General features: G+C 42.1%; 1 protein-coding gene and 1 long non-coding RNA gene across 15 annotated transcripts in view; one reads left to right on the plus strand and one right to left on the minus strand.

Moving 5' to 3' along the window:
• The window catches only part of LOC134482587 (uncharacterized), a 28,460-nt gene extending 20,344 nt beyond the window's left edge, over window positions 1-8,116 (minus strand). Inside the window, exons 1-2 of the long non-coding RNA XR_015644904.1 lie at window positions 7,953-8,116; window positions 6,332-6,806 (exon numbers count right to left, since the gene is read on the minus strand). This is a non-coding gene — a long non-coding RNA (uncharacterized LOC134482587). The remainder of the gene's footprint in view (window positions 1-6,331; window positions 6,807-7,952) is intronic.
• Trmt11 (tRNA methyltransferase 11) overlaps window positions 1-14,903 on the plus strand; it is a 197,588-nt gene that overhangs the window by 99,461 nt on the left and 83,224 nt on the right. The window lies entirely within an intron of this gene.

The raw sequence follows: 14,903 nt of genomic DNA on the forward strand, positions 1-14,903 counted from the left end.
GGAAGATTTGCGCTGCCCTTTCCGGGAGCTTCTGTGCACCAGGGTTCCAGATGGTGTTTGCTGTTTTCCTCTGGAGTCAGAGATGCGGGCAGAGTGTAGTCTCTTGTGGTTTCCCAGGCGTGTCTGCCTCTCTGAAGGTTTAGCTCTCCCTCCCACGGGATTTTGGTGCAGAGAACTATTTATCTGGTCGGTCCCTTCAGGTTCCGGAGGTGTCTCAGACGCAGGGGATTTCCTGCTCCTGTGCCCTTATCCAAGGGAACCCAGAGGCCGTATACAGTTTCCTCTTGGGCCAGGGATGTGGGCAGGGGTGGGCAGTGTTGGTGTTCTCTTCCGCTCTGCAGTCTCAGGAGTGCCCACCTGTCTCGGACGTAAGCTCTCTCTCCCACGGGGTTTGGGAGCAGTGAGCTGGAGGCAGGGAGTGCGAGATTGGGACTCCCGCTGGGTAAGATGTCCATTTTTACTATGTTAATTCTGCTTATCCACGATCATGGGAGATCTTTCCATTTTCTGAGCTCTTCTTTGACTTCTTTCTTCAGAGACTTGAAGTTGTCATATAAATCTTTCTCTTGCTTTGTTAGTCACATGAAGATATGATATATTATTTGTGACTATTGTGAAGGGTGTCATCTTCCTAATTTCTTCCTCAGCCCCTTTATTCGTTTAGTAGAGAAAGGCTACTGATTTGTTTGAGTTAATTTTTTATCTAAACACTTTGCTAAAGTTCTTTATTAGATGAAGGAGCTCTCTGCGAGAATTTTTGGGGCCCCCTATTAGAAATGTGGCATCTGCAAATAGTGATATCTTGACTTTCTCCTTTCCAATTTTTATCCTTTTGACCTCCTTTTGTTGTCTGATTGCTCTGGCTAGAACTTCACGTACTATAGTGAATAGGTAGGAGAGAGTGGGCAGCCTTGTCCAGTCCCTGATTTTAGTGGGATTACTTCAAGTTTTTCTCCATTTAGTTTAATGTTGACTACTGGTTTGCTGTATGTTGCTTTTACTATGTTTAGGTATGGACCTTGATTTCCTGATCTTTCCAGGACTTTTAGCATGAAGGGTTGTACTTTGTCAAAGGCTTTTTCAGCATCCAATGTTTTTTTTTTTTTTTTTTTTTTTGGTTTGAGTTTGTTTATATAGTGGATTATATTGATGGATTTCTTTCTGTATATTGAACCATGCCTGTATCCCTGGGATGGAGCCTATTTGATAATGGTGAATGATCATTTTGTTATGTTCTTAGATTCCATTTGCAAGAATTTTATTGAGTATTTTAGCATCTATATTCATAAGGGAAATTGACCTGAAGTTCTCTTTCTTTGTTGGGTCTCTGTGTGGTTTAGGTATCAATGTAACTGTAGCTTCAGAGAACAAATTGGGTAGTGTTCCTCCTGGCTCTATTTTATGGAATAGTTTGAAGAATATTGATATTAGGTCTTCTGTTAAGGTCTGATAAAATTCTGCACTAAACCCATCTGGTCTTTGGCTTTTTTTGGTTGGGAGACTTTTAATGATTACTTCTATTTTTTTGGAGTTATGGGAATTGTTTAGATGGTATATCTGATTCTTATTTAACTTTGATACCTGGTATCTGTCTAGAATATCATCCATTTCATCTAGATTTTCCAGTTTTGTTGTGAATAGGCTTTTGTTTTAGGAGCTGATTATTTTTTGAATTTCCTTAGTTTTTGTTGTTTTGTCTCCCTTTTCATATCTTATTTTTTTTTTTCATTTGGATACCATCTCTTTGCCCTCTTGTTGGTCTGGCTATCTTGCTTGTTGATTTTCTCAAAGAACCAGCTCCAGTTTTGTTATTTTTTAGCACTCTTTATTTCTACTTATTTGATTTCAGGCCTGAGTTTGATTAATTCTTGAAGTCCATGCCTCTTGGCTGTATTTCCTCCTCTTCTTCTTCTTCTTCTTCTTCCTCCTCCTCCTCCTCTCCCTCCTCCTCTCCCTCCTCCTCTTCCTTCTCCTCCTCTTCTTCTTGAGCTTCCAGATGTGCTACTAAGCTGCTAGTGTATGCTCTCTCCAATTTCTTTTTGGTGGCACTCAGAGCTATGAGTTTTCCTCTCATCACTGCTTTCATTGCATCCTATAACTTTGAGTATGTTATACCTTCATTGTCATTAAATTCTAAAAAGTATTTTATTTCTTTCTTGTTTCTTCTCTGACCAAGTTATTGAGTAGAGAGTTGTTTAGCTTTCATGTGTATGTGGGATTTTTTGTTGTTACTGAAAGGAAGCCTTAGTCCATGGTGATCTGATATGATGCATGGAATTATTTCAATCTTCTTGTATTGGTTGAGACTTGGTTTCTGTCAGATTATATGGTCAATTTTGGAGAAAGTATTATGAGGTACTGAGAATGTATATTCTTTTGTTTTAGTGTGAAATGGTCTGTAGATGTCTGTTAAATCCATTTTGTTTATAACTTCTGTTAGTTTCACTGTGTCCTTTTAGTTTCTGTTTCCATGATCTCTCCTTTGGTGAGAGTAGAGTGTTGAAGTCTTCCACTATTGTTATATGAGGTTCAGTGTGTACTTTGAGCTTTAGTAATGCTTCTTATACAAATGTTGGTGCCCTTGCATTTGGAGCATAGATGTTGAGAATTAAGACTTCATCTTAGTAAATTTTTCCCTTGATGAGTATGAAGTATCCTTCCTCATTTTTATTTATCTTTATTAACTTGAGTATTTCTTATTTACGTTTTGATTGTTATTCCCCTTTCTAGTTTCTGGGCCAACATCCCCATAACCCCTCCCCCTCTCCTTCTATATGGGTGTTCCCCTCCCCATTTACCCCCCATTACTGCCCTCCCCCCAACAATCATGTTCACTGGGGGTTCAGTCTTGGAAGGACCAAGGGCTTCCCCTTCCACTGGTGCTCTTACTAGGCTATTCATTGCTACTTATGAGGTTGGAGCCCAGGGTCAGTCCATGTATAGTCTTTGGGTAGTGGCTTAGTCCCTGGAAGCTCTAGTTGCTTGGCATTGTTGTTCATAAGGGGTCTCAAGCCCCTTCAAGCTCTTTCAGTCCTTTCTCTGATTCCTTCAACGGGGGTCCTATTCTCAGTTCAGTGGTTTGCTGCTGGCATTTGCCTATGTATTTGCTGTATTCTGGCTGTGTCTCTCAGGAGAGATCTACATCCGGCTCCTGTCAGCCTGCACTTCTTTGCTTCATCCATCTTATCTAGTTTGGTGGCTGTATATGTATGGGCCACATGTGGGGCAGGCTCTGAATGGGTGTTCCTTCTGCCTCTGTTCTAAACTTTGCTTCCCTATTTCCTCCCAAGGGTATTCTTGTTCCCCTTTTAAAGAAGGAGTGAAGCATTCACATTTTGATCATCCGTCTTGAGTTTCATGTGTTCTGTGCACCTAGGGTAATTCAAGCATTTGGGCTAATAGCCACTTATCAATGAGTGCATACCATGTGTGTTTTTCTGTGATTGGGTTACCTCACTCAGGATGATATTTTCCAGTTCCAACCATTTGCCTATGAATTTCATAAAGTCATTGTTTTTGATAGCTGAGTAATATTCCCTTGTGTAGATGTACCACATTTTCTGTATCCATTCCTCTGTTGAAGGGCATCTAACTTCAGTCCAGTGGTAACACAAGACAAGACCTAAGACACACAGACAAAGACCACTCTGGAAATACAGATGGCTGGGAGGGTCACTGGCACCCAGAGGAATCTCCCAGGCGTCCCTGGGGTCCCTCCTCAGCTCTGGGGACGTCTCCCAGGGCAGCGCAGTCAGTGAATCCCTGGCACATCTACCACTCACACCTGCCATCTCTCCTGAGATGCAAGCCTCTGACTCTATCTGAGATGAGAGGGACTGCAAAACCAGAACTCGCGAGCAAATACAGACCCAAAGTTTAGCCGGCATAAAGCACAAAGACAGAGACAAAGACACAGATGCTATCTCACCTCCAAGTGGGTCTTCAGAGATGACGGTGATCGCCAATCCTGAACGAGCCACCAAATGAAAGACCCCTGGAGCAGGGAGACCCTCACTCAAGTCTCAGGATGACGTGACCCCCCGTGAACTCATGTAAGACCATCATTGCTGTAATTTACACGAGGTTTATTGATAGGAACCAGTGCACTGGGGTCAAGACTCATATCCCACGCAGGGGCCGTGGAGTTTGACCCCAAGTGGCTGGGAGAAGAGGTATTTAAAGGAAGAAACAACAACCCAAGGGGGAAGGAATGACGTCATTGGAAAATGTCGAGAATACCAGTGAAAAATCACAAGGAGGAGCTAGCTTCCTGTTTCTCAAGATTGTTTAACTTTATGTTCCGCCAGTTCCTGGGAGAAGCTTCCTGCTTCTCAAGATTGTTCTCTAAGATTTCAATCTAACTTTATGGTCAGCTAGTTCCTGGGAGAGAGTTGTCGAACCAGCCAATGTAATTACCCATTCTATGGTTCTAGGAGAAGCTTCCTGGAACATAAATTCCCAGGGCTTAATCGGTTCTTTTCTTCTACTCTGAACCTTTGTCTAGGGGGGAGGCAACCTTAAAACTTCTACCTTTCAGTTTCAGAGGAGAATAATTTCAGTATGTGCTGTAAAGACTGCTTTTGTGGTATTTTGGTGAAGAATGTGGCTGCTTTTTACCCTTGTCTGAAGATTCTGCCTGAGACTAAGGTGAAAAGACTCAGATTAATTGCATCGATAAAGGAAGTCTCAGACATGCCCATCATAGATTTTTTTCCTCTGGTTAAGTCTCATGAAGGGCATTTTAATGAAAAAAGGGAAGTGGAGAAAGGAAAAATACAAAATACATGGTTGAGTATCAAAGGGACACCCGGAAGTGAAATGGAACTGAACCCTGTGTTCAAGAATATTAAATTGAATTAAGGGTGTAATGGCCTTGAGGCAAGATCCCACCCAGCTAAGTTAGCTCCAGGCAACTTAGTACAAAGCTTAAACCCAGGAGACAAAGACAAACAGATGTCCGAGATCAAGTCCAGACTAGAACAGAGCAAGTTCTAGGTGAAGAAAATCCAGGTGTGGTGGTACACCAGGAGACTGTCCGCACCCGGGCCAGCACAGTACCGAGTAATGAGCATAGGCCTGAAAGATTTAAAAACAATACACAGACTCAGGCCATTGGTGTTAAGAGAGAATGCCAAAGCTTTACTGAGTTTCACAGAATATATACCCCAAGTTCACTGGGTGGAGAATTCCAGGAAGCACAGTGGAAAAACAGGCTTATGCTCTCAGGAACAACAACAACAACAACAACAACAACAACAAAAACAACAAAGGAACAAAAAACAGGAACTGATTTAACTAGTGTTACCGCCCAGTACAGAAATGTCAGGGTGTTCCTTTTTTTAAGAACAAAAGGCTTCCACATGCATCAGCAAGGCTCAGCAGGAGTCAAACACTGACAGGGCCTGGGAGGGTCCCACGGGAGAGGCATACAGATCTCTAAATTCAAGGTCAATCGACAGAGCAAGATCTTGGAGGTCAAGTTTAGGCAGTGAAGTAGTTAGAAAAGGGGAAGCTAGTGATAATGTAATAAAACAAGGGGGCTGTGTTCCAGCTCCTGCAAGCAGCAGAACTCAGCAGCTTTAGCCATGTGTCTCTGGCTTTATATTCAAGAGGAGAAGGAGACAATTGATGCTGGTTAGCTGGAGCTAAGAAAGAGACCATCATCACTGAGGTGAAATCTTCAGGGAAGTGTTTTCTGAGAGCACAAAGAAGCTGTGTTCCAGAGATAGTCAAGGTTGTATCTCATGCTACAGTTGTACTTGGTAATGTCTAAGAGTCATCTAGGTGGTACTGGTTTTGAAGGTATGAAGGCGTTATGAAGAACAGCTGAGGCTTCCCCATGGAAGGCCATTGGGGAAGGTACAGCCTCAGTTAACAATCCATGACTGAAGGGGTTATTCAAAGGAGTTCTCTATGAAGAGAACCTAGGAGAGGCTATTGGTGAAGCCTAGATGCAACGGAAGACCCCAGTGTATTGGAGATGCCAGTACCATGGGATGATCACCAAGAACAACAGCAACAGTGTACTGTGGATCTGAAGTTAAACTGTTACCGAGGGCAGAGCTGGAGAAGTGAAGCCAGCCCTTTGGTGGATCCCAGACATTGAAACAAACTGTAACATTGTAGCTGCCTTAGAGATCCAAAGATGTTAAAGATGCCAGAGCCATGGGCTATCTGCTGAGGAAAGCTGCTAACAAGGAGTGGAACCAGCTCAGGAGAAAGAAGTTTGTTGTAGTCAACAAAGATGAAAAAGGAGTTGAAGTGTAGGGAGCGGCGCGGCAAAACAAAGATGGCGCCGACAGCCAGCCCCGTCTGAATGTAAACAACTTACCGCACATGCGCAGGCTTGTCCCCTCGTCAGGGCAGCTGTATGATCTGGCGCCCTCCTGTGGTGAACAATAGTACTGCGCATGCACGGGTTTTGCACCTGGTGTCAGTTGGCCAGTAATATGCTAATGAGAGGGTGGTACCATGCTAGTGAGGTGATTAATTCTCCTCCAATCCCTGGAGGACAAGTAGTGGGATGATAGTGGGATGACAGTGGGGTGATAGTGGGGTGACCCGTGCCCCGCCAATCCCTGAAGGATTATTCGCATACTGTTGTGTATATAAGGTGAGTGCTTTTGCCGCTCAAGGTCCCCGTGTCAACAATGAAGGTGTCCTGCAGTAAAGGCTGTTGAGAAGAATCCAACCGTGTTGCGTCTTCCTTGCCAGCCGAGGTGGGTGCGACATTGAAGATCTGAAGACCACTTTGACATCAGACATGGAGATGGCAGAGGCTGAAGTTTGCCCAACTGGTTGCCTGTCTTAATTTGGGGATTACAGTTAAGTGATTAGATGGATCTTGGAAGAGACTTTGAATTTTGAACTTTTAACATTGTCGATACTGCTATAGACTGTGGGGACTTTGGTAGTTGAATTAAGTGTATTTTTTTTATTATTCTAAGTTTAGGTATGGCCTCCATAGATTCATGTGTTTAAACAAGCTTATGGAGGCCAAGGAGTGGAATGTGATGGCTTGCATATGCTTGGCCCAGGGAGTGGCACTATTAGAAGGTGTGGCCTTGTTGGAGGAAGTGTGTCACTGTGGGGGTGGGCTTGGAGACCCTCCTCCTAGCTGCCTGAGGATGCTCAGTATGTTCCTGGCTTCCTTAGGATGAAGATGTAGAACTCAGCTCCTCCTGCACCATGCATGCCTGGATGCTCCTAGGCTCCTTCCTTGATGATAATCAACTGAACCTCTGAACCTGTCCTTAAAACTTACAAACAAACAAACCAAAAACTCCCCCCCCCAAAACAATAAAAAAAACCCCTTCCATCCTTAATGATATTCATACCTAAGAATATTTATTCCTCTTTTGGATTTTTTTCATCTACATCTATGTACGTTACAGAGACCACATAAAAAATAAGTTTCTTTCCCCCCTTTTTAATTTACATTTTAAATGTTTCCCAGTTTCCCCTCCAGAAACTTGTAAAAGGTAGAAGTTTTAAGGTTGCCCCCCCACCCCAAAGGTTCAGAGTAGAAGGAAAAAACCAGTTAGGCCCTGGAATTGTATGTTCCAGGAAGCTTCTCCTAGGACTATAGATGGGTAATTACATCAGCCGGTTCGACAACTTTCTCCCAGGAACTAGCTGACCATAAAGTTAGATTGAAATCTTAGAGAACAATCTTGAGAAGCAGGAAGCTTCTCCCAGGAACTGGCAGAACATAAAGTTAAACAATCTTGAGAAACAGGAAGCTCCTCCTTGTGATTTTTCACTGGTATTGTCAACATTTTCCAATGACGCCCTCTCTACCCCCTTGGGTTGTGGTTTCTTCCTTTAAATAACTCTTCTCCCAACCACTTGGGGTCAAACTCCACTGCCCCTGCGTGGGATATGAGTTTTGACCCCAGTCCACTGGTTCCTATCAATAAACCTCGTGTAAATTACAGCAATGATGGTCTTACATGAGTTCTTGGGGGGTCGAGTCATCCTGAGACTTGAGTGAGGGTCTCCCTGCTCTGGGCATCTTTCACTTGCTACCCCATCCCCCCTCTGCTTTTATGAGCGTGCTCCCTCATCTACCCACTCATTCCCCTTCCCCCTCCCCAACCTGGCATTCGCCTACACTGGGGCATTGAGCTTTGACAGGAAAAAGGGTCTCTCCTCCCATTGTTACCCAATAAGGCCATCCTCTGTTACATATGTGGAGGAGCCATAGGTCCATCCCTGTGTATTCTTGGGATGGTGGTTTAGTCCCTGGGAGCTCTGGGGGTCTGCTTTGTTGACATTGTTGTTCTTATGGGGTTGCAAACCCCTTCAGTTACTTCAGTTTTTAATTCCTCCATTGAGGACCCTGCTCTCATTTCAATGGTTGCCTCTGTATTTGTCACACTCAGGCAGAGCCTCTCAGGAGACAGCTATATCAGGCTGCTGTCAGCATGCAACTCTTGGCATCCTCAATATTGTCTGAGTTTGTTATCTGTATATGGGATGGATCCTCCGGGTGGGGGAATTTCGGGATGGCCTTTCCTTCAGTCTCTACTCCACACTTTGTCTCCATATTTCTTCCTGTGAGTATTTTGTTCCTCCTTCTAAGAAGGACTGAAGCATCCATACTTTGGTCTTCATTCTTCTTGAGTTTCATATGGTCTGTGAATTGTATCTCGGGTATTCTGAGCTTTTGGGCTAATATCCACTTATCAATGAATACGTATCAGGTGTGTTCTTTTATGATAGGGTTACCTCACTCAGAATATTTTCTAGTTCCATTCATTTGCCTAAGAATTTAATAGCTGTAGATGTACCACATTTTCTATATCCATTCCTCTGTTGAAGGGCATCTGGGTTCTTTCCAGCTTCTGACTATTATAAATAAGGCTGTTGTTATGAACATAGTGGAGCATGCGCCCTTGTTATATGCTGGAGCATCTTTTGTGTATATGCGCAGGAGTGATATAGCTGGAAACTCACGCAGTACAATGTCCAATTTTCTGAGGAACTGCCAGACTGATTTCCAGTGTTGTTGTATGAGCTTGCAATTCCACCAACAGTGGAGGAGTGTTCCCCTTTCTCCACATCCTCACCAGCATCTTCAGTTACTTGAGTTTTTTATCTTAGCCATTTTGACTGGTGTCAGGTGGAATCTCAGGGTTTTTTGATTTGCATTTCCCTGTTGACTAAGGATGTTGAACATTACTTTAGGTGCTTCTTGGCCATTTGATATTACTCAGTTGAGAATTCTTTGTTTAGCTCTATACCCCATTTTTTAAATAGGATTCTTTAACTTTCTGGAGTCTTGACTTCTTGAGTTCTTTCTATATATTGAATATTAGCCTTTTATTGGATGTAGGATTTGTAAAGATCTTTCCCCAATCTGTTGGTTGGATTCAGCTCTTTTCTTCCACTGTGGGTTCAGGGTTCAAAATCAGGCTTTTGGCTTTGCACAGCAAGGGCTTATGTCTGCCTAGCTACCCACTCCTCCTCTTCCTCCTCCTCCTCTTCCTCCTCCTTCTCCTCCTCTTCTTCCTCCTCCTCCTCCTCCTCCTTCTCCTCTTCCTCCTCCTCCCCCTTCTCTCTCCTTCTCCTCTCATCTCCCTCTCCCCATGAATCTCTACTATGATTTCCATATTGAATGTGAAGGTGTATATTCTGACAAGCAGTGAATACGGTTTTTTTTCCCCCACACATTCCAATAAAGCATCACTGTTTTTGTTTGCTTGGTGATAGCCATTCTTTCAGAGGTAAGATGGAATCTCAACACATTTTTTAATTTGCATTTCCCTGATGATTAAGGATGTTAGATATTTTTTAAGTATTTCTTATTTGGAGAAATCCACTGAGGTAACATTAGCTCATTTATTGATTGGATGATTTGGGTTTTGGTGTTTTATTTTATATGTCCTACATATTAATCCCCTACCTGCTTTGTAGTTGGCAAGGAATTCCTGTCTCCTTGTAGGCAGTGTCTGCATGGAGATGACTGTCTCAAATTTCTCTGATGATTGTTTTCTTTACGTTATTTAAGTTTCTTAATTTCACATGATCCCATTTGTCACTTTGTAGAGGGCCGCGATAACATTCGCCACCGCTAGATGGCGCTGGCTTCCACTGTGCCCCATGTGGAAGGCCAGGATAGCCTCCGCCATTACTAGATGGCACCAGCCTTCGCCGTGCCAGCCGACTCCCTTTCAGGAAGTTAACTGTGCGCATGTGCAAGAGTGCCTTCGTGCCAGGTCTTTGCCCACTCCGGGGCGTGCCTGATGAGATCATGGGTAAATAACCAATCAGGTGTGGATGCGCCATGCTAGGGTGTATATAAGTGCACCATGTTGGCGCGCCGAGGCTTCTCCTTAAGATATTATTAAAGTTTGGTCACAGCTAGGATTCCTATGTCCACGTGTGTTTTCTTGCTGGCGGGAGGTCTCGCGTGGGACATCACTTGTTATTTCCTTTGCTATTGGAGTTGTGCACAGAATATCCTTGGTTATTTCTATATCTTAAAACCTTCAAACCAAGTTTTCTGCTAGCAGTTCAGAATTTCAGATATGTCACGATCTTTGGTTCAATTTGAATTTATTTTTTAGTGTAGAGCAAGAGAAAGAGCTAGTTTTATTTTTCTACATGGACACATCCAATTTCCCATGCACTATTTGTTAAAATTGCTGTCTTTTCTCCAATATATGTTTTCATCAATTCTGCAAAAACAAATAAACAACCCCTTCCCCCCAACACACACACACACACACACACACACACACACACACACACACACACACACAGACACACACACACACAGAGACCACTCCGGCTCTAAGGCAGTAAGTTTATTCTGGATTCTCCTGTTCTGTTCTGTTCTGTTCTGTTCTGTTCTGTTCTGTTCTGTTCTGTTCTGTTCTGTTCTGTTCTGTTCTGTCCTGTCCTGTCCTGTCCTGTCCTGTCCTGTCCTGTTCTCTTCTGTTCTGTTCCTTTGGTCTCTATGCATTTATTTGTGCCAGCACCATGTGGCTTTGTTACTATAGCTCTATAGTACAATTTGAAGTCAAATATTGTGACATGACTAGCATTTCTCTCACCACAAGGGATAACTATCCATTCAATGCCTTTTGTGTTTTCATATGAATCTGTGGGTTGTTTCATGAATTATGTGATCACTATCATTGGGGTTTTGTTGGGGGTTGCATTAAATCTGTGGGCTGCTTGTTGTAATATAGCCATTTTCCCAATATCAGCTGCCAATACATGAGCATGGGGGGTTTTATATCTTTTCAAGTTTTCTTTAGTTTTTTTCTTCAGTATCTTACTGTTTTCCTTATAGGGTTATTTTACCTCCCTGAGTCAAGTATATTCCTAATTCTGTTGTTGCTGCTAGGTTGGCATTAAATAGATTTCCCCCTGATTTCTTTCATAGTGAATTTGCTATTGTCATATAAAAATCTTTTTTGTGCATTCTGATTTTTATAAACTACTTTACTGAAAGGGTTTGTCACATCCCTGGGTTTTTTTTGGTAGAATTTCCCGAGTCATGTCATCTGTGAATAGTGATTATTTGAATTTTCTTACATTTTTACATTTCCGAGGACGGAACTGTGCTCAGTCTTGTAGTTGTTTAGTTTAGTTTTTGTTTTTCCATTTACTACAGTGTTAGTCCAGGATTGTTGTATACAGTACATTGACAAAATGTCAATCTCTCTTGGCTCAATTTTCTGCTACTTTAGCAGAATTCTGGAGAGTGAAGATTGAGCAAAAGTAGTTTATTTCCACGGTTATGGGGGCTGGGAATCTCAGGGCTGTGTCTGAAGAAGCTTCTGTTGTTGTTGTGTGTTTAAAGACACCTGTGTCAATGAGGGCATCTCATGGCCAGAGCATGAGTGATGAGGGTAAGAAGTATAAGGGAGAGGTTAACAAACAAATAAATATATACACAGCCACTTTCTCAATAATTACCCCATTTCTAAGATTAATCCACCCATTCAGGTGTAGCCTATTTGGTCCAATCACCCCCCACTCTCAGAATGTCCCAAGCCCAATAATATCTTGGTAGTGAGTTTCATGAGTTTTGGTTCAAACCCTAGAACAGCCACCCATTCTAAATGGTGTGGGTGGTATGCTGCTTGTATTAGTAAGGAGTGGGAAGAAGAAAGAAACTTAGGACAGGAACAAATGTAACCGTGTAGCATTCTCATGGGTAGCAGAGCCCACATTTCCTTATGAGAACCATCTGTTCTCTAATTTATGTTCACAGACCCATGACTTAACTCCCTCCATTCATTCCAGGGCTGGGTATATACCCCAGTTTTGACCAATCAGACACACTCAGCTAAGGGACAGAGGAGCCTGTTCTTTGGCTTTAAGGGCTATGCATGACTGTCATGCCAGGAGCTGTGACAGTGCAGTGCCACCAGCACATGTGTGTAATTGAAACTGAAGTCATGAGACTGGTAGGAAAGGAAGCAGAAACAAATCTCACCATCAAACAGTACCTGTTCCTACCTTGACTTCCTTAGCTACCCAACCAGGCATTTTCCCAGTCTAAGCAAGGTTTAGTTGAGTTTGTTACTTGCAGCTAAAACAGAAAACCTGCTAATTCTGCTCCTTTACACCTATTTGATAAAAATCCCAGGTATCAAATGCCAAACAAGGTACTGATGATTGTATCCAAAGTCACTTTTTATGTGTTGCTTTGTGTGTCTACATGAATGTAAATATGCATACGTGTGTATTTGTATATATGGAGGCCAGTGGACAACCTAGGCTATTGAATTGCAGGGGCTATCAATCTTTTTGTTTTTGAATAAGGCTTCTGACTGGGACATAGGGACCCTGAACTTTGCTAGGCTGACTGGCCAGAGAAGCACAGAGCCATTTTGTCTGTGCCTCCTGAGTGCTGGGATTAAAAGCATATTACTGAGCTGAACTTCTTTTGTGTGTGTGTGGATTCTTGGGACCTAACACAGGTTCTTATGCTTGCTTTATGGAGTGAGATATCTACCCAGTCAACAATATTGTTTTTTATGATATAGGTGCCACATTAATGTTATTTCTAATCCTAGGTCACTCATTAGTCAAGTCTTCACAATTATAATTTGTAGTTGGCTGATTATTATTTTAATCAAGTGAATTCAATTTAGGAGTTAATTATTTCCACCTGTAAGAATCACAATATAAAAACTAGGCTCTTAAAATGTGAAGAGACAAACTGCCTTTTATTCCTACTACCTCTACTATAATCAGGCCATTAGTCCATAGGACATTTTGCAGGTTTCTAATATTACTCCTGGGTAATATTTATTTTGGCCATGGCATAATAGAGACTTGCAGCTTACTGCCATGTCTAAGCTCTGTGGCAGGTTTCAGAGGATTGGGCCAAGTCATCTATTTAATCCAGCACATCAAGAAGGAAAGCTGAAAGAAGATACATGCTAATTTATTGGTGGCCCAAACTGTTAATCTTCAATCACAAAGCAGGTTCCTTTCTTGCTTTTTTCCCCCTGCATAGCCCAATCAATTATGTCTCTTTATTTATTCTCAATCAGGAGCCAGAAGAAGTTGGAGGATCTGGGGCTAATTTTTAAATTTTGAACTAAGAGAGAGATTTAGCTGTCTGATGTTGAGTTTAAGAGCAACTTTAACATCGTCATCACCACTGCACCCAAATTGTTTTGTTTCTGATATGCAATATCTGGGCATTGAGGCGTGTGGGTAGGAAATCAAACAAGATGAGCGGCCTCCAAAATGAGATGAGATGCTTGGAATAATCACATTCCTTTCCTGTACATTTTCTTTCTTACCCTGTAGACATGTTCTGAAATGTCTGTCTGGAAAGTGGAGTATGTCTTCCTTTCCAAGCAAGACAACAAATGTAAGGTTTTATTGCCCAAAATAATTAAGTGAGCAGAACATGAAAGGGTCCCCAGGCAGGTCGCCATTTTAGGGGAATGGATTATGAGGCCCTTTATACTTGGAGTTTAGCTGAGAGATGTATGACCATGAGGTCATATGACATGAGCACATAAGTTCATAGGTAGTTCTGCTTCTGGACCAAGCTTTCCTGGTCCTCTGCGAAATGACGAGTCTCACCAAATTTCTTTGACAGCTAGAGAGGTTCAGATGTACAATCTTTGTGGGGAGGAATATGGGGATCACAAATGGGCTATATTCAGAAGGTTGTAATATGGAAGATATTTTAAAAGAGAAGTGAATAAATAAATAACTTGAGTGACATATCCATGAACAAAAAGGCTGGTCGATAAGTGGAGCTATTTAGTGGGTAGAACCTTCAAACCTGAGCCAATGGCTCTTTATTCTAGGGTTATTAGTGCATAACTTGCTTATATTTAGCATCTTAATGCCATGTGTATTTTATTAGACACAAAATTATTTACAATTGTTAAAAAAGGAAAGGGTGTGAAATATCCCCTTGTTCCTTTCCTGTAGAATGTCCTTAGATGGTGGGAATTAATCTCACCCTTCTTGCTCCTGGGTCTAAAAAGCATGCCAGTCCCTGCAGGGTGGGTTCTATATAGGAATCAAATTTTGTTTTCCAACAGGAAGTTTTTGAAGTACATTTGCTTTCTTTCTTTTCTCTCTTTCTTTCTTTCTTTCTTTCTTCCTTCCTTCCTTCCTTCCTTTCTTTCTTTCTTTCTTTCTTTCTTTCTTTCTTTCTTTCTTTCTTTCTTTCTTTCTTTCTTTCTTTCTTTCTTTCTTTCTTTCTTTCTTTTCTTTCTTCCAGAATGGGTTGGTTTTACCATCAACCTTCCTATGTCTTTATATTCAAGTGAGGATTTAGCAACCTTGCTAACAAGTTCAACTGATAATAATTTGTAGATAGCAACTATGGTTAGAGAAGCCCAAGGTTTAGGTTTTAGGTCAGGGCGTTTATGGGGTAGAAAGGGGTCATCATTTGACTATTAGCTATT

Source organism: Rattus norvegicus, chromosome 1 (assembly GCF_021556685.1).
Source record: "Rattus norvegicus strain SHRSP/BbbUtx chromosome 1, alternate assembly SHRSP_T2T, whole genome shotgun sequence".
In the NCBI taxonomy this organism is placed as follows: domain Eukaryota; kingdom Metazoa; phylum Chordata; class Mammalia; order Rodentia; family Muridae; genus Rattus; species Rattus norvegicus.